This window comes from Dermacentor silvarum, chromosome 8, assembly GCF_013339745.2.
Source record: "Dermacentor silvarum isolate Dsil-2018 chromosome 8, BIME_Dsil_1.4, whole genome shotgun sequence".
Classification (NCBI taxonomy): Eukaryota; Metazoa; Arthropoda; class Arachnida; order Ixodida; family Ixodidae; genus Dermacentor; species Dermacentor silvarum.
In genome coordinates, this window is record NC_051161.1 from 181,874,126 (window position 1) to 181,892,661 (window position 18,536).

At 46.7% G+C, this 18,536-nt stretch overlaps 4 non-coding genes across 4 annotated transcripts; all 4 read left to right on the forward strand.

Annotated features, from left to right (window-relative positions):
* The first annotated feature begins 87 nt into the window (after nucleotides 1-87).
* Trnat-agu (transfer RNA threonine (anticodon AGU)) lies at nucleotides 88-161 on the forward strand. The gene has a single exon. It is a non-coding gene; the product is annotated as a tRNA-Thr (tRNA).
* Nucleotides 162-7,136: 6,975 nt separating this feature from the next.
* Nucleotides 7,137-7,210, forward strand: Trnat-agu (transfer RNA threonine (anticodon AGU)). The gene has a single exon. It is a non-coding gene; the product is annotated as a tRNA-Thr (tRNA).
* Nucleotides 7,211-12,180: 4,970 nt separating this feature from the next.
* Trnat-agu (transfer RNA threonine (anticodon AGU)) lies at nucleotides 12,181-12,254 on the forward strand. Its single transcript has one exon. It is a non-coding gene; the product is annotated as a tRNA-Thr (tRNA).
* A 5,432-nt stretch (nucleotides 12,255-17,686) lies between these two features.
* Trnat-agu (transfer RNA threonine (anticodon AGU)) lies at nucleotides 17,687-17,760 on the forward strand. The gene has a single exon. It is a non-coding gene; the product is annotated as a tRNA-Thr (tRNA).
* Nucleotides 17,761-18,536: the final 776 nt, after the last annotated feature.

The window sequence follows — 18,536 nt, forward strand, 5'->3', positions numbered from 1 at the left end:
CACTTGCCCTGAACACGCGAGACACCGAAACTAGGTCGTGGGATAATGCTTGTCTTGTGATGCGAGCTTCAGATTAGAATAAGTGCAGGCGCCGCGGATTAGTTGGTTAAAGCGCCTGTCTAGTAAACAGGAGATCGTGAGTTCGAATCTCACCGGTGCCTAGCCGTTTTTCTTCTTATTATTTGTTAAACACGCATTTTATCTTTTTCCCTCCTCTGATGCATGGCCGCGAATAATACTGCATGGAAGTTTGTACGGTGACTTAAATATACCACTTTAGCATTTGCACCCAAAAGGTGGCTGCCATGGCGACTCACACAAAGGCTTGCATCCCATATTCAGCCACTGAAAGGTAGAATGCTTTATCTTGTTCGGCATTAGACCTTGCGAAAATGGCCGTTCCAAGGCAACCACCCGCACCGCAAACGTCGGGTGGGCGCGCCAAGCAGGTTTGTGGGGAGGGTGAACCCTCCTTCACCTTCTAAATAAAACCAGACGAACCCGCCCTTTAGGGATGTTTATCATCGATTACCTTTCAAATAGTGGTGCACAATGAGAATTGGCGGCAGAACACTCAATTGTCGGAGGAATAATAAAGGTGCGTTTGTCGTTGCGTAACTATGCAACGTAATGCAATTGGCCTCCCTTCTCGCGCTGCTGCTGCTGATCTTTATTTATTGGCTTCCCTTGTGAAATGGGACGGTGACAAGTGGTCTTGATTTAATCAGTTATTCTTAAAGGGAAACTGAGACATACACTCAAATGTAGCAATTGCTACAATGGAAACCCAACCGGATTCCTCGAAAGAAAAGCCTTGCAGTTGAAGAAAAATTCGTCCTGGTCCGGGACTCGAACCCGGGACCACCACCATTCCGGGGCAGCCGCTCTACCATCTGAGCTAACCAGGCGGCTAGCAGATGGCAGGGCGAAGTCGAATTTGTCGACAACTCGAAGTCGAGGAACCCGGTTGGGTTTCCATTGTAGCAATTGCTACATTTGGTGGATGTGTCAGTTTCCCTTTAATTACTTATCTCCACCTAGCGGATTTCCGCTGAACTATTACGTCAATCAGGTATGCTGTACATGTTTTTGACTATATCATTTTTGTACACATCTTCTTAATCTTTTTTTATTTTTCTTAATCAAAACTAATCTGGACACGCCACGCCCTTCTAGGCGCCGTGTTTCCCCTGGATTTGCACGGCGTCCATGTCCATAATCGGCATCCATATCGCACCTTGCGTAACTGAAACCAACGACTGCATAAAGGTATGACTGTGCAGTAAGACAGCGGGGATAGATAATGCACTCTTCGTTCATGGTTAATAAAATTTTAAATGCCATTTACTTGAGAATCTATTTGTGACCGCTTTCACTGTTCCACTGTTGCCATGCGGCCGCAGCTTCTATGGTAACCTAATTTGTTTCAGAAATCAAATTGTTGTTAATTTTTATAGAGAATTCACACATACGCATTCACTTAAATATAGAAGTTGATCCTGTAGTGCGTTTTAAAATACGTACCACGTAGCAGAGGTGCTGGTACTTGGCATAGCACATACGCGCATGCACGCAGAGATACCTGCGAGCATGCATCCGATACAAAGAAAACATAATAATGAAGGCACAAAAATACATATTGTCATGGTTTTGTCAAGTGAAACAGAAGTATCTAATTTTTTTTTTTTTTTGCTTGGGCATTTCTTTTCTTTTTCCTTCCTAAAAACTTTTTGTGGCAGTTTTGGCTCTGTCTCAAAAGCCAAGCTGCAATAAACAGCTCGTACTTAATCGTAAAGAGGCATCGTGTTGACATTAGACTTCGTCGGTTTTCCTTCAATGATACTGTATGTAGGCGAACAACTTCGACATAAAATTATATGTGCTTTCTAATGCTGTATTGTTGTTGTTGTTTTTATTCTGTGCAGTCTAGTTTCGGTTCGCCGACGGGCTGAACCATCCACTCGTCTCATCAGACAAAGAGAGCACGCTTGGCTTTCTCGCACTTGCATGCGCCCGATTCGCACATAAATCAATACTGAGCTTAACTGTATTTTATTGGTCAGCTAGAATGTGCGCCTACAGCGAATGAATCTCGAAAAGAGTAACGTTCCTCCAGTGCTACCACGGTGTGTGCTTGTTGTTGTGTGCTCCGTTTTCGCCCTAGCGTTACTGTTGCTGTGAGCAATATGAACTCCGTATCGTATAATAAATACTCCACAATACGACATGCTATTTCAATGGTTGCCGAGTTATTGCGGAATTCTCGGCAATGACAGTGCAGATGAAACTGCCACGATCGGATCATCAAAAACAACAGCGGGTTCCTTTACCACTCTCAAGAACGGATGCTGCGCGGCAACTTTAATATCTTGCTCGCCACATCACACTCCCACGAGGGAATTCACCGCGTTTCACCAACTCACGTTTGCTATCTCTAGGCCCTAACTTGCGACTTTGCCTATAACTTGGACTGTCCCGTCTCGAAACAACTTTACTGTGTCGCGTGTGGTTGGGCGTCGCCTTTACCAACGCCTATTCATTTCTAATAGGGACGGCCAACATGTAATGTGGCGTGTAATTTGTGCGGGTGCGATGAGACTCTATGTCCTTCTGTGTCACTGCCCATGCTTTGACACTCAACGACGTGCTCTAGAAGCTAAACTCAACCTGTTAGATAACAGAGCGCTCTCAGAAGAAGAGATCCTGGGGCCATGACATGCATTCTTGCATCTAAAAGGCCGGAAAAGGCATTATGCGCTTCGTGAAGGATACACTGGATTGTACGAACGCTTGTGACAGCTGAGAATTCTCTGCGACGGACTCTGCAGATGACTGCCTCTATTGTGTTTCTTTTCTCTTCTTATCTAATATTCCCCTTTCCCCCTCCCCAAGTGTAGGGTAGCCAACCGGCCACGCCCTTGGCTAACTTCCCTAGCTTTCTGTGCTCGTTTCTCTCTCTTTCTACCTCAGATTGTCTATCACAGTCTGTTCTTCGTGCTTACACGCGATGGGCAAGTTCACTTAGTGCTGTGCGTGCGGGTAAGTTAGAACAGCGGGAGCAAGCAGGAAAAGGCCTCGTGTTTTAAGCGTTCCGTGTAGAGAATGGATCATTCGGCCGGTGCGCATGGAAATAAACAAAAATAAATAGCGGGTGCATGGCACGTAGGAAACGCTTTTAGACGCAATTACTCATTGTCTTAGCGTACCCGCTTCAAGTGAACCGAGTTCGTGCTAGTACAGAAACGAAATACGGTGAGAGGCGCAGGACTTCTCCGAGAATACTTTCCACGCTGCTGCGGATGCCTTGCATCGCTCCTTTGTACTAAACGTGCCGCGAAAAACGTTGAATAGACGTGGCTGACTTGACCGTCCTCAAGGGGCTGAATAAACTATTTGTAAGTTATCTCGAACTCTCGTCAACCAAGCACTCTATGTGTGAAACCACAAACCTTTGAAACTGCAAGTAATGCATGCCACTGCCTATCGAACAGACAGCTGCGCCGTCTAACAGCATCGCGCGGAGCCAACCTTACTGGAACCGTACCATTGAACGCTGTGAAGATGTTGTAATTCAAATCTGAAACACTGGACGATGAAATGGTAAAATTAAACCGAATCGTATGTCGAACAGAAAAAATTGGTTCATGTGTGTGTGTGTGTGTGTGTGTGTGTGTGTGTGTGTGTGTGTGTGTGTGTGTGTGTGTGTGTGTGTGTGTGTGTGTGTGTGTGTGTGTGTGTGTGTGTGTGTGTGTGTGTGTGTGTGTGTTTGAGCTGATACAACATGTTTACCGTCTACGATGGCTACTGAAGCGTTCGCTTATTCAAGTTTTAAGATCTCCCGCGCGATAAGGCGAAATGCGGAAGCGCCTTCTTGCACGGGTTTATTCGGATCACCGGTTCAATAATGCGAAATTAGGTAAAAGCAAGCAAAATGGCAAAGCTGGCGCGGGTATCCGAGCGCTCTGACGATATATAAGAAAGGCATACTCGCCAATGCGACCACACAACATGGGCCAAACATTCCCTTCCAAGTGCTACAGTAGTTTGCTGAACTTGAAAGCTTCTCTCAAGCTGAAATTAAAAAAAATAAAAGCAAATCAAAGAAGCAATTAATTATTAGGAAATATTCCGTTCCTGATCATGAGAAGGAATTTTAGAGAATAAAAATGGGTTATAGTTGGATGGATTAAAAAACAAAAATGGTTGAGCTCGCGAAGTAAGTGCTGAGTCCACAAGCACAGTTTAGTTAGCAGAACAAAAACGATGCATTCCTGGGCATGAATTAGAAGCTTGTATGATAAAAAAATTGAAGTCGCTGGTCTTATCTGCAAGAACCATGATCTGATGGTGAAGCGCGCCATTGTAGTGGAAAACTCCTCCTTGATTTGGAGCACTTGTTTTGATTTGATTTCCAGTTAATCTTGTGTTTCAATGCATAAAGCGAAGTATTGTTAAGAAACTAACTGGAGCGTCAATGCATTTCTCTGCAAAGTTCGGGAATTAACATCTCGAAACTACTGTCAACCCATGAAATCGTTCCAAGTGGATCCGCCTTGCAAAATCCACGGCTTCAATTTGTAAATTGCAATATGGGCCATTAGATCATTAGTTAAAAACTTAATTAGTGATTTTTTGTTAATTATTTAATTATGTATTTCAATTTCTTGTGCAAGCAATGTCCGCCTCTTCGAATAGACGAGCTCATGAACTAGAATTGTTCAAGCGACCTGCTTGAACGACTGTGACAATCCTGAGTTCTTTTGTGTGTGTGCGTGTGTGTTTGTTTCTTTTTTTCTGATCTCCCTCTCTTTCTATGTGTGTGCATTTTCTTTATCTTGCTGTCTCCTCTTACCCCTTCCCCAGTGCCGGGTAGCAAACTGGATATCTACCGTCGTCCGGTTAACATCCCTGCCTTTCCCATCTCATTTATATATATATATATATATATATATATATATATCTGCCCTAGGCAACTTTTAAATTTTTTTAAAGTGTTCGCTGAAACACCCTCTATAAATTCACTATAGCAATATTCACTATAGCAGACCCACCATAGTCACAGCTTCGCTGGCTTCCATTTTCACAGTAGTGGAAGGAAGGTCTCTGAATTTTTTTTTTGTGTGTGTGTACGTCTTCACTTTGCAGCACTGTATTCCAATTATGTTATTCCAAATAACCTCAAAGCAAGCCTTAACTGAATATTGTTCGCCCCCCCCCCCCCCCCTAGAGCTTTACGTAGGCCTAATACTTAACTTCCAAACAACTACGCAGCTTATGCCCGATTACACGCACATGTTAAAATTTGTGCAAAGAAAAGTGTTCGTGACGCGGGGAGTCAAAAGCTATAAATTTTCCAATCTCATTCCTATGCCTTGCGCATAACGATTCTGCGCCCGTAATACGCCTTGAGACAAACGCGGAAATCATCTGAAAACGCGAGCTCGCGTGGTAATTCCGCCTATCTCTTGAAATATAATTTTTAAAAATGCTGCGCAGTAAGTTACTCTGGTGAACTGCGATGAAGTTGGACAGATCTCCGAAGGGGGAATATTTAATATTCTTGGTAATGTATACAAGGGTAGCGATGTAGGCTTGTGCTCTGATGATCTTGGAATAGCATAAAGCGCAGGCAAGCAAGAAAGAGGACACAAGAAGTAACAAAACAGACATACAAGCCCTGACGGTCGACAGCGAAATTCGATATCGGGACCCGCTGTACTTATACCCGCTCGATCTGCTCGGTTTCTGCGGTTAAGCTTACACTCCCAGATTAACTCTTGCCCACAATAGCGGTATCTTCTAGAAGGGGACAAATTCACACGTATTGCAATGAAATGGTGGAAAATTGTCACCTCATACATATTTCACTTTGTTTCTGTGTTCTCTTAAGCATTCATTAATGCGTCTGCTGGTCTGACATATGTAATATTTACCACAGAATAGAGGAATCCGATAATCTGCCCCAGCTGCGTATGCGATAAGCTTATCATTTTGTTTCTTGTCACAAACAGGTTTTATAGTTATTTATATGATGTGTACTTTTGGACAGGATGGCTAACTTCGTAGTTGCTTAAGGGAAGACCTGCACATTTCTTTGGCTCCCTATTTTCTTCAGGCTGTGTGACACCTCGTGGAATTCACGGCAACTTTTTTTTCGTCCCGGCTGCTATTTTCTCTGTTGCAGGGGAAGTCTATTCCGAGCATGCCTGCTTGAGCAGCCCTTCCACTACTGACACCAGCACATGGTAAGGACATCCGGCCTCCTTCGGACGCGAGGCCTGCTGCTTTGTACTTGCATTCACTAAACGTGTGAATGACTTCTTCAGTACAATTTTAAAACAGATGTCGGTTATGCAACTGTTTACTAACTTTGAATGAGGGGAATGAAATTGGAGAACAGGTTTTGGGCTCATTGGCTGTGTGACCAACACCTTACGCTGTCAGTTACAACAAACTGAACGTCAAGGAACCGAAGTCTGTTATCGATTGGTAATTGAAACGTTACGTCAAGGGACCTCAAGTTTGCGAACAACGTTAAAAACATCGGCGCATACATTCTGCAAACTCTGACTAAGGCACTCAACAAACGCTAAAAAAATATTCAACAAGTTCAAAACTTTTTGGCATACTTGATCCCGTGATGAGCTGAGGCATGTTTCCATCTAATTGGCCTAAATATAGGTTGCTACAAGAAGGAGCCTCGCATGAGCCTACGGAAACGCGTTTATTGTACAAGTACGACATGTTCCTGTGGATAAAGTTGAACACAGATAAAAACACCGCAATTTAAAAGAAAAACTTTTACTAAAGCACCCGCTTTGCGTGAAAATCTAGTAGTTCCACCATTGACATGTAGTAGTTTCTCTGTGAGCGGTAAGGTTTGGTAGGTTTGCAAGAGGCCGCTCGGCGGAGGCGAAAGGCGAAGTCGTGCTCAAGGCCGGCCGACTACCCAGAGCTCATAGATAGGTTGCAGCTAGTGTCAGTGAAGCGAGGCGTTTAACAATGTGCATAAAACAGGTTTCTGAAGCGCTCCCTATACTCATACGTGATACTCAAACTGAGTGACCAAAACTGGGTCGTCGGATATCAGTCGTATGGCCATGCGAGCTTCACATACATATATCCGCGTGTACGTAGGCGCCGTGGCTTAGTTGGTTAAAGCGCCTGTCTAGTAAACAGGAGATCGTGAGTTCGAATCTCACCGGTGCCTAAAGGTATTTCTTTTACACTTTTTTTCATAGTTCACAGGACAATACCGGCGATTGATGTGAACGCTGAAAAGGCGACCAATCACTGGCGCCGTGATTCAGCTTCCGGCCACCGAGCGTGACGGATCGTCGAATCATGGCCTCTGCAGGGGCAGCGACAGCGGTCACTTTTGGCCGCGGAAACAGGCGCAACGATGAAGATATCGAATATCCGTTTATTCTGCCTCAACTGCCCCAAGGACGATTGGCGATTAATACTGTGTTTTTGCACGGTGATGTGCGTGCGAGACCTTACAAGGTCGAAGATTTCAGGGACGCCCTGCTGCCGACGGGTTTGCTGCCTGAGGTGCTATGCATAGGGGCGTACCAGATTAACCACGTCTGGGCGGTGACCCTCAGGGATGCGACCGCCACAAAACGACTGTTGGCCCTCAAGGAACTACAAGTAAAGGGACGACGGTGCGTCATCGTTGACCCGCAGGACCAGCAGGTGAAGCTTCGGCTTCACTGGCTGCTGTACGGCGTCGCCGACGAGGACGTCCGCACGGCGTTCGCAGCTTTCGGCAAGGTCGAGGAAGTGAGCCGGGAGAGGTGGCGTGTCCAAGGCATGGGAGAAAAGACGTCAACCACAAGGACCGTGCTGCTGAAGCTGAAAAGTGGCGTCAAGGTGGAGGACCTCCCTCACCAGGTCCGCGTCGGCGGTGAGTTGGCCCTGGTGGTTGTTCCCGGTCGTCCCATGCAGTGCTTGCGCTGCCAAGGCACGGGACACGTCCGCCGGGAGTGCAAAGTCCCCCGCTGTTCACGGTGCAGACGATTCGGCCACGTCGACGCTGACTGTGTGAAATCCTACGCCACCGTGACAGGCCCAGCTGCGAATGACGTTGCGGCAGAGCACGTCATGGACGTTGTGGAGGCGGAGGACGCTGCCAAAGGAGCCGGAGACCTGGTGCCGTCACCGACAAGCAATGGTACGTCGAACGAGGGTGCAGACGGCAAGTTGGCCGAGGCTGCTGAGAAGCCGAGTCTGCCGGAACAGCTGCCGACTGCAGAGGTCCAGGCGACCGGAGGCGTTGGTGAAGACGCGGCCGAGGTGACGAAACAGCAATGCAGCAGGACAAGGCCGTCATCGACGGCGACCGGACAACGACCCTCGGTGCCCCAGTCAAGCGCTCCCACGAGGAGACCAAGGACAGGGACGAGAGTGCAACCAACAGCAGTGAGGGACCGCCGACCAAGACGCCGCTGGGAAGGCGGATGGGCTTCAAGCCAAAACCGAACGTTCCTCCTGAGAGAACACCTGGTGACAAAGCACCGGCCACTAACGCCGCCGGGAAGACGGAGGGTCCCGGAGGCGACTAGCCGAGGGCTAGTCGTGAACGGTAAGCACCATGCTCCGGGCCTACTTTTTCACTAGTTCAATATGGCTCTGTTTCCGTCCCTTAGTATTGCCACATTAAACGTGAGAGGGTTGGCGGCTAGTCGTAGGCAAAGTCAGCTCCTACGGTTAGTCACTGACCATGACATAGACGTACTAGCCGTCCAGGAAACTAAGGTAGACGGGGAGGAGGAGACCGGGAGCATGGTGCGACGTTTCACGACTAGGTATTTTGCGGTGGTCAGTCATGCGATTGGCACGTCCGGGGGCTGCCTTCTTTTTGTAAAGAAGCTGCCAGGAATAGAGATTCAAAGAGTATTTTCTTGTGAGTCTGGAAGGATTGCTTTTTGTGATGTTTTCACGAGTGATGTCGAGTTTCGCATCATATGCGTATACGCACCGAACTCTGTGGATGAGCGTGTCTTATTCTTTTCGAACCTTGAACAGTATGTCCGGTGTGATAAGCGCGTAATCCTGTTAGGAGACTTCAATTGTGTGCTGAGCGCTAAAGACAGAGTCAACACTGCCGGTATGCGTGACAAAAGTAGTGATGTGTTGTCCAATATAATAAGCGAAAATGAACTTGACGATGTCTTTGAGTGTCTCGAAGCTGGTCATGAAGTGACGTTTACGCGTTTTCAGGGTAGTAGCCATGCGCGATTGGATCGCATGTACATTTCGTTGGATGCAATCCCAAAATGCCATGGCTATTGCGTTGTACCTGTGTCGTTCTCGGACCACTGTCTGGTTAAATGTGAAGTCGGCATAGAGAAAAGGAGACATGCTTTCAATTGGGACCTCTGGAAAATGAATGCAACGCTACTAATCGATGAGCCATTTCTTGCCGCAGTACGCGATATGGTTAATAAAATACACGAAGCATCATCGGAAACATTAGCGGAAAAGTGGGAATGCTTTAAACAAAACGTTAAAATGAAAGCCTTGGACCGATCGAGCTGCCTAAAATATGAGAGGGAAGTGAAAGAAAAGGGTTTTAAAACACTACTCAGACAGCTTATTACGCTTGAGTGCAGACAGCCTGGGGCGTACAAAGACGACGTGCGAAACATCAAGCAAAAGCTTGAACAATTTGATAAAGAGCGTTATCAAGGTGCCATTGTGCGAGCACGTGCCGATGCACTAGCGGCAGGGGAGACGCCCACAAAAAGGGCGCTTGGACTAGAAAAGGCGCACGGACGACGCAACAATGTTGATAAGATTTTAATGAACGGCAGTGTTGTTGAAGACAACGAAAGCATAGGCCGCGCTTTCACTGAGTACTACCAGTCGCTCTTTGCATTCCAGGCTGCCAATTTAGATGGGTTTAAAGCTGCTTTTCTCCATCGTATGCCGCGATTGGATGATGACACCAAAGAAGGACTAGAAGGCAGAATAACCCAGAGGGAAGTCGTGAAAGCAATCGACGATTTGAACCTGGGCAAGTCACCCGGACCTGATGGTCTCAGCGCTGGGTGGTATAAGGCGTTTAAGAGCGAACTGGCTCCTTTGCTAGCTGCGGTATTTAATGACGCATATGAGCAGAAATCCTTGCCACCTTCCTTTGGAAAAGCGCACACTATACTAATACCTAAGACCGATCAAATAGATAAACTAAAGCTCGTCACATCCTACAGGCCCCTATCATTAACTAACATCGATTATAAAATATTTATGAAGGTTATAGCCACCAGACTCCAAAGTGTCATCAAGGAAGTAGTCGCTGACCACCAAACTTGCGGCATCAAGGGGCGATCTATTTTTGCGAACATCCATAGGATGCGGTGTGTTCTCGAGTGCTGTGACGTCACCTATAGCGGCGTTGCAGTTCTTCAGCTTGACCTCGAGAAAGCATTTGACTGTGTCGCGCATGCTATTTTGTTTGCAACCTTAGATCATGTTAATGTTGGTTCCATCATCACTGAGGGAGTGGCCTTGGCGTATCAGAACTGCACAACGCGGTTAATTGTTAATAATCACTGGGGGCCCCCATTAACATCATGCGTTCAGTGCGCCAAGGCGGCCCCCTCAGTCCGCTTCTGTTCGCTATATATATTGAAGCAATGTGTCTGGCAATCACTGAAAATGTCAGAATACGTGGTTTTAGGCTGGCAGCGGCCGAAGTTAAAGTACTCGCGTATGCAGACGACATCGCAGTGTGTTGCACAGACAAACCAAGTATAACCGAAGCAATAACTGTAGTGAAGCACTTCTGTGACGTCACGGGCAGCAGAGTAAATTGGGGCAAATCCCTTGGACTATGGCACGGGGAGTGGCCGTCTGCACCGGACCATTTCGCTAACGTGAACTGGATGAAAACTCCTGCACGGTATCTAGGTGTTCCCCTCGACAGCTACAACAGCAGCGAGGAATACTGGAGGAGTCAAACCAAAGAAATGAAAGATAAAGTAGACAGATGGCAAGGAACTAACCTGTCTATTTTTGCAAGAGTGACAGTTTGCAATATTTTCTTTATCTCTAAGTTGTATTATGTCATGCAAGTGCTCCATTGTTCCCGGGCAAACGTGCAAAGGCTGCACAGAGTGTTTGCGGTTTTCATCTGGGGTTCGACATGGGAAAGGTGCAGCCGAACAAACTTGTTCAGAAGAGTGAAGGACGGGGGTGTGGGCTTAATTCATCTCTTTGCTAGACAACTGGTAAACAGATTTTTGTTTTTTCGCGATACGCGAGACCCTTTTCTGCGCACTGTTTGCCAGCTCAGGTTGAGCGACGCATTGCCGGAACATGTTGTCAGTACAGAAAACATGACCGGAACACTTCGTGGGTATCTCAAGGAAGTGGTCGAAAGTGTACGCTTCCTCACTGTGCGCTTTTCAAATGATTACCTTTGTGAAGTGAAAAGGAAAACACTGTATAGAGACCTTGCTGATGTACTTTTCCCAGTACCATTAGATAGAGCCATATACAGTGGAGTGCCAGGACAGGATGTGCTTAAACGGGTGAAACGCATGGAGGTGTCACCCGGGATAAAAACATTTTTCTTTAACCTTCATACCGGAACGCTCCCCGTCAAGACTTTTATGAAAGAACGGGGTTGTACTGTACCATGGGGATCGCACTGCTTGATCTGCAAGCAGCCCGAAACCATAGACCATGTTTTTTTTTTGCACTGTTGGGAGGGGGTTTACTTCTGGGACGTGTTACAGCGAACACTAAAGAAAGAATTGCCAGTGGACCCCCATGGGATCAGGTATCTGTCAATTAAGGACGATGATGGGGTTCCTTATGACTTTATTATGCTGATTGCACTCCACTGTTTATGGCGGGCTCGTATGGCAGGGTACCACTGTGACCCCGACGCGAGGCCCGCGAGGATTTATTTCAAAGAATGTGTATCTCGCTTTATTGAAGAACAGAAAATGAAAGTGTATGTACCGGATTGGCTGTCAAGGCTGGTTCCTCTGGCAGCCATGAAGGAATTTTAACGTGACAACGTCGGTCCTATACGGACGGACGACTTACTTTTTTTCCCCTTTTTTTCCTTTTTTTTGTACAATAGCGTGCATTTGTGTTATTGGAGTGTGTGGTAATTTGTATGTACTGTCTTATGTCGAAGACCGGCAATAAAAAAAAATCACTGGCGCCGTGGCTTAGTTGGTTAAAGCGCCTGTCTAGTAAACAGGAGATCGTGAGTTCGAATCTCACCGGTGCCTAAAGGTATTTCTTTTACACTTTTTTGCATAGTTCACAGGACAATACCGGCGATTGATGTGAACGCTGAAAAGACGATCAATCACTGGCGCCGTGGCTTAGTTGGTTAAAGCCCCTGTCTAGTAAATAGCAGATAGTGAGTTCGAATATCAGCGGTGCCTCAAGGCATTTCTTTTACACTCTTTTTGCGTAGTTCACAGGACAATACCCGCGATTGATGTGAACGCTGAAAAGACGTTCATTCGCTGGCGTCGTTTCGAAAGACGTTCATTCCACTTCCGGCCACCGTAGTGTACGGTCGTGTAATGTCGAGCTCCGTTGGAGCAGCGAATGCGGCCCAGCAGGGTCGCGGAAACAGGACAGATGCCCAGGAGTCTAATGACTATGACATTATTTTGCCTCAACTGCCATCAGGTTCTTCTGCTTTAAATTCATCAAAATGGTTAATGCACGTTTAATCATTAAACGGTTAATTTAAAAAGGAACTTTATTCCTTCACGGCAGCGTGAAAGCCAGGCCTTTTCGAGCTGAGGACTTCCGAGACACTTTGAATCGTCTGGAATTGCTTCCCGAGGTGGTTGCCTTGGGGGTGTTTCAGATGAATCACGCATGGGCGGTGACCTTCAAGAATGCGGAAGGAATCAAAAGTTGCTCACAGTCACCGACCTGACTGTCAAGAATCACCCGCCGTGGTGGCTTAGTCAGCTAAGGCGTTGCGCTGCTGAGCACGAGATCGCGGGATCGAATCCCGGCCGCGGCGGCCGCATTTCGATGGAGGCGAAATGCAAAAACGCCCGTGTGCTGGCGTTGTAGTGCACGTTAAGAACCCCAGGTGGTCAAAATTATTCTCGAGCCCTCCACTACGGCGTGCCTCATAATCAGAACTGGTTTTAGCACGTAAAAACCCCAGAAAGAAGAAGAAAAGACTGTCAAGAATCACCGCTGTCTCGTGATAGATCCGAGCACCCATACTGTGCGCCTAAGGCCTTATTGGCTGCTTTACCACATACCAGATGAAGACGTGCGCACTGCTCTCGTACCGTTTGGGAAGGTGACGGATGTTTGCACAGAGCATTGGCGTGTACCAGGACTCGGCGATAGGGGCTCTTCGACACGGACGGTTAGTCTACAACTAAAGGCTGGCCTTACTTTGGATGACCTGCCACACCAGCTACGAGTGTCTGGCATTATGGCCCTTGTTGTTTTACCGCGAAGGCCGCCGCTTTGTCTGCGGTGCCATTGAACAGGGCATATTCGCCGCGATTGCCGCATTCCAAGGTGCAAGCTGTGTCGGCGCTTCGGACGTGATGATAGCCAGTGCGCTAAGACTTACGCGAGCGTGGCAAGCCAAAGGAGCCGGGAGGCCCCCGCAGAGCATATCATGGACGAGATGGACGCGGCGGAGGCTGCGGGAGACAAGGCCAGCGAACCTACATCTCCAACAGATGAAATTTCCGAAAGTGAGAATGTGAAAAGTGTTCAAAGTGAAAATGGTGATGTGCCATGTGTGTAGATGGAAACCGCCACCCCAACGTGCGCGGTAAAAGACGCCTCTGACACCACTCCGCCCTCGCCGGGTAACGACCAATGCATGGACGTTGCGAGCAGCTCGTCTGCGAAGCGGCCCCACGGGCAAGTTTCCGAAGGAGACGACGGTTGCGGTGAGAAGGTACAGGAGCCGCCCGAAAAAGACATTCCGTAACGCCGTTCATCTTTTGAACCAAAGCCTAACGTTCCGCCAGATTCCCATCCGACGGTAACGAAGGTGCCCCCGTAATAACGAGGGCGTCGTCGGGCAATGCTTGTTGTACGAGGTGAAGGATGGGCTCCGTACATCGGTATAGTTTGGCCATTTTTTTTTGTTTTTGTTATGAAAGGTACTTCGCGCCTACTGCGAAACGGCAAAATGCAAGGGTTTAGTGAATATTGAGGTCCAGTTCTCTCTTTCGGAAAAATAACAAAACAAGGATGGATTCAAAATCCCAAGTAGCACTACGCATTGGTACGCTTAATGTCCGAGGCCTCGGGGTCAGAAGGCGGCAGTACCAGGTCAGCCGGTTATTTCACGAGAATGATGTGAAGAACGAACGGATGGAATGCTCGAACCATTTAGAGCGTGGTACAATGCTTGCGTTTCTCACGCTGTTGGCAATTCCGGAGGCTGCGTTTTTCTATTGCGGAAATCCTTAGAAATTGTTGTGCAATCTGTATTTGCTTGTGACGAAGGTCGAATGATCGTGTGCGATTTCTTGCTCTGGGATACCGAATGGCGGGCAATTTGCATATATGCCCCAAATAATGAAAGAGAACGCCGCGACTTCTTTGAAAAACTAGATGTCTATATGAAATCTGAGCGCTATGTTATCTTTCCGCGAGATTTCAACTGTATTTGTTTTACTGAAGACCGCAATAGCTATATATACTCGCTTGTTCGTGATCAAAGTGTGCTTTTTTTGCTCGCAGCAGCCCCAGAGCGTGAATTAGAGGATGTTGGTGTTGTGTTTTGCGGTGGAAAGCAAACTGTGTTTACGCATTTCCAAAGGGGGAAGTCACGCTCGATTAGATCGAGCATATGTATACCAGCGAGACTGGTTCCGTTGTGCAGAGGCTATGAAGTGAGCCACGTATCTTTCAGTGACTATAGTCTCGTTATGTTCTCCCTTGGCAAACGAAAAGAAAAGCGACCTTTCAATTGGGACTTATGGAAATTCATTGTGAAGCTTCTGGACGACGCAACCTTTCTGAAGTTTGTAAAAGATCGTATACGAGAAATGCTTGGTTGTGAATCCGGAGGGTTCATAACGATGTGGGAAGAGTTTAAACAGGACTTTAAAATAACAGCCATTGATAGGGCCTCTATATAACGCTATAATGAAAAAAGAAAGGAAAATGAATTGCGAAGTAAGCTGAACAAATTGTCGATAAAATGCACACAGCCAGGAGCGTTGTGAAAAGAGATAAGGAAAGTAAAAAAATGAGCTTGAAATCCATTATGTCAAGAGATATATAGGGTCAGGCATACGTGCGCGCGCAGAGCATTTGTGGCTGAGGGAAACGCCCATAAGACGGGCTTTGAGCGAAGAGAAAAGTTACGCGTCACAAAATGAAATAAAAGAAATTGAATATGGCAACGCACATAGTAGCGATAGTCATAGAATGCAGCATGCCTTCGCCGAACACTACCGAGAGTTGTTAAGCTGCAAAGGACTAGTGGAAGCTGGCTTTGACATGGAATACTTGCCTTTAATGCCGAGGCTAGATGAGGACGTAAAAACAGTTCTTGAGGAACCCATTACCTTGAGTGACATCGAAAGAGCAATTGATGAATTGAAACCTGGAAAAGCGCCAGCACCTGATGGCCTAGGCGCGGCTTTCTATAAGGCATTTAAACATGAACTAGCAGTCGTTTTACACCGTGTTCTAGCCGAGGCTTACGAAGTAAAATATATGCCACCATTTTTCCGGAAAACCCATACCGCGCTGGTTGCGAAAACCGACTACCCTTTAAAGCTTCTTTCAGTAAGATCGTACCGCCCCATAGGTTTGCCAAATGTCGATTACAATATATTAATGAAGGTGTTAGCAAGAAGGTAGCAGTAAGTGATGACGTCAATAGTAGGCCCACACCAAACATGCGGCATAAGAGGCCGGTCGATACTGAATAATATACATGTGGCACGAAATATTCTTGCGTGTTGCGATGCATAGGAAGGAAGAGTTGCAATGATGCAACTAGACTTGGAGAAGGCTTTAGATCGTGTTGTGCACAGTGTGCTTTTCTCTATTCTAGAACATGTGAATGTTGGCAACGTTATATTATTAGGAATAAAGTTATCTTATTGAGGGTGTAGCACGAACTCGATAGTAAACAAACAACTTTCTGGTGAAATTAAAATCTGTAGCAGTATAAAGCAAGGATGCCCGGCTTCGTCGCTTCTTTTCGCAATTTACTTGGAGCCTTTTTGCTTTAAAGTGATACACAGTGAGAAAATAAGGGGATTCCTCTTAATGACGGGTGAAGTGAAATTCTCTCGTATGCAGATGATGTTGCCGTCTTTTGTGGGGTCAAGGAAAGTGTTAGCGAAACTGTTCAACAAGCTCGAACGTTTTGCAAAATTACTGGAAGCGCCGTTAACTGGGAGAAGTGTACAGGATTCTGGCATGGAATCTGGGATGAGAAGCCCAATGTCTTTGAAAACTTACAGTGGAAAGCCTCGCCCGCAATATATCTAGGAGCACCACTAAACTGGTATGATGATCCTTCAGAATATTGGAAAGAAGAGATTGAAAGGGTGCGCACGAAAACCACCTAATGGGGAGGAAAAAATTTATCCATATTTACTAGGTCAACGATTTGCAATACGTTCCTTGCTGCACGAATTTGGTATGTGTTGCGGGTGATTGCTATGTCAAGAGCTAGTGTGCAAAAATATCATAGAATCCTTGCAGTATTTGTATGGAATTCAACATGGGAGCGCACGAGCCGAATAACTTGTTTCACTCCGTGAAAAGTGGAGGGCTTGGCTTAGCGCATAGTTTTCTGAGGCAGATTGTCTCAAGGTTTATCTTTTTGCGGGACCAGCACGACCCCTTTTTACGTGCAGTGCTTCAAGTGAGATTGCACAGTGCTATTCCTGAGTTTATTGTGTCTTCGTGTGGGGTTACGGGAAGTGCTTTGTGTGGGTATCTACGCGAAGTTATAAGTGCTTTCAAAATTCTTAAAGTACGTTTCTCGTTCGATTATCTTACTTTTGTATCAAAGAAACGATTGTATAGAGATGTTCGTGACGTTATGCTTCCAGTGCCTTTATATCGAAACAAGTTTTCTGTTGCCGCGGGTAAGGACGTTTTAAAAAGAGTTAAAAGAATTCCGGTTCGATCGTCTGTACAAACTTTCTTTTTTCTACTTCATAGTGGTACGCTCCCAGTCAAACATTGGCTGTAGGAAAAGGGTTTTTTGTTCCCTGATCAGTTGACTGCCTTTTATGCCGAAAGCCGGAAACAGTACTCCATATATTTCTGGACTGTTATGATTCTATATTTCATTGGGACATTCTCCAGAGAACGCTTAAAAATGATTTGCCCCTCACACCGTATGTGATTCATTTCCTTCCAGTAAGCAATGATGGGGGCGTGCCATATGACATGTTCATGGTATTAAGCCTGCATAGTATCTGGAAAACCAGAATGGCATTCAAACATGCAGAACCTGTTGTAAGATCGGTAAGAGAAAACTTCATTGAAAGTATTGCCTATATCTGAGATGTGTTCCAATTTCAAAGTGAACAGACAACATCGTTTCCTGTACTTAATGACCTAGTATTATTACATCTTTTTTAGTCATGCCGCGTCAACAAGCTACTGGTTGGCGCTTTTAGAATTTTTATGTTTGGTTCTCTGTTGTATGTTTTTATCACAGATGCAAAGAAAAAAAAGCGCCGTGGCTTAGTTGGTTAAGGCGCCTGTCTAGTGAACAGGAGATCGTGAGTTCGAATCTCACCGGTGCTTCAAGGTATTTCTTTTACACTTTTTTGCATAGTTCACAGGACAATACCCGCGATTGATGTGAACGCTGAAAAGACGTTCGTTCGCTGGCGCCGTGAATTCCGCTTCCGGCCTCCGAGCGTGATGGACGTATAATGACGAGCTCCGTAGGAGCAATTGCAGCGGCCATGTCTGGCCGCGGTAACAGGGCTATGCAACAGGAAAGCACCTACCAGGTTGTTCTGCCAGGTCTGCCAACAGGGCGTTTTGTTTTAAACACAGTTTTTTTTCACGCGCATATCATGACCCGACCATACCGGGTGGAAGATTTCCGTGACGCTTTGGCATAGCATTCGCCTCTTCCGGACGTTGTCGCCCTGGGGGCGTATCGCATGAGCCATGTCTGGGCTATCACTTTCAAAGATGCCGATGCGGTGAAGCAGATCTCGAGCGTCGGGGAGCTACGTGTAAAAGGCCGCCGCTGCCTGGTGATTGACCCGGCAAACCAGGACATTCGACTGCAACTCCACTGGCTTCTACACAATGTCCCTGATGAGGACGTGCGTGTCGCGTTTGCGCCGTATGGAAAAGTTGCAGAAGTTGCCCGGGAGCGCTGGCGTGTGCAGGGCATGACTGAGAAGGGTTCAACTACCCGGCTCGTCACCCTAAAGTTGAAAGCTGGGGTGAAGTTGGACGACGTGCCCCACCAGCTGAACGTTAGCGGTGAATTGGCACTAGTCGTTGTACCTGGCAGGCCCCCGCTGTGCCTTCGGCGTCGAGGTACGGGCCACATCCGCAGA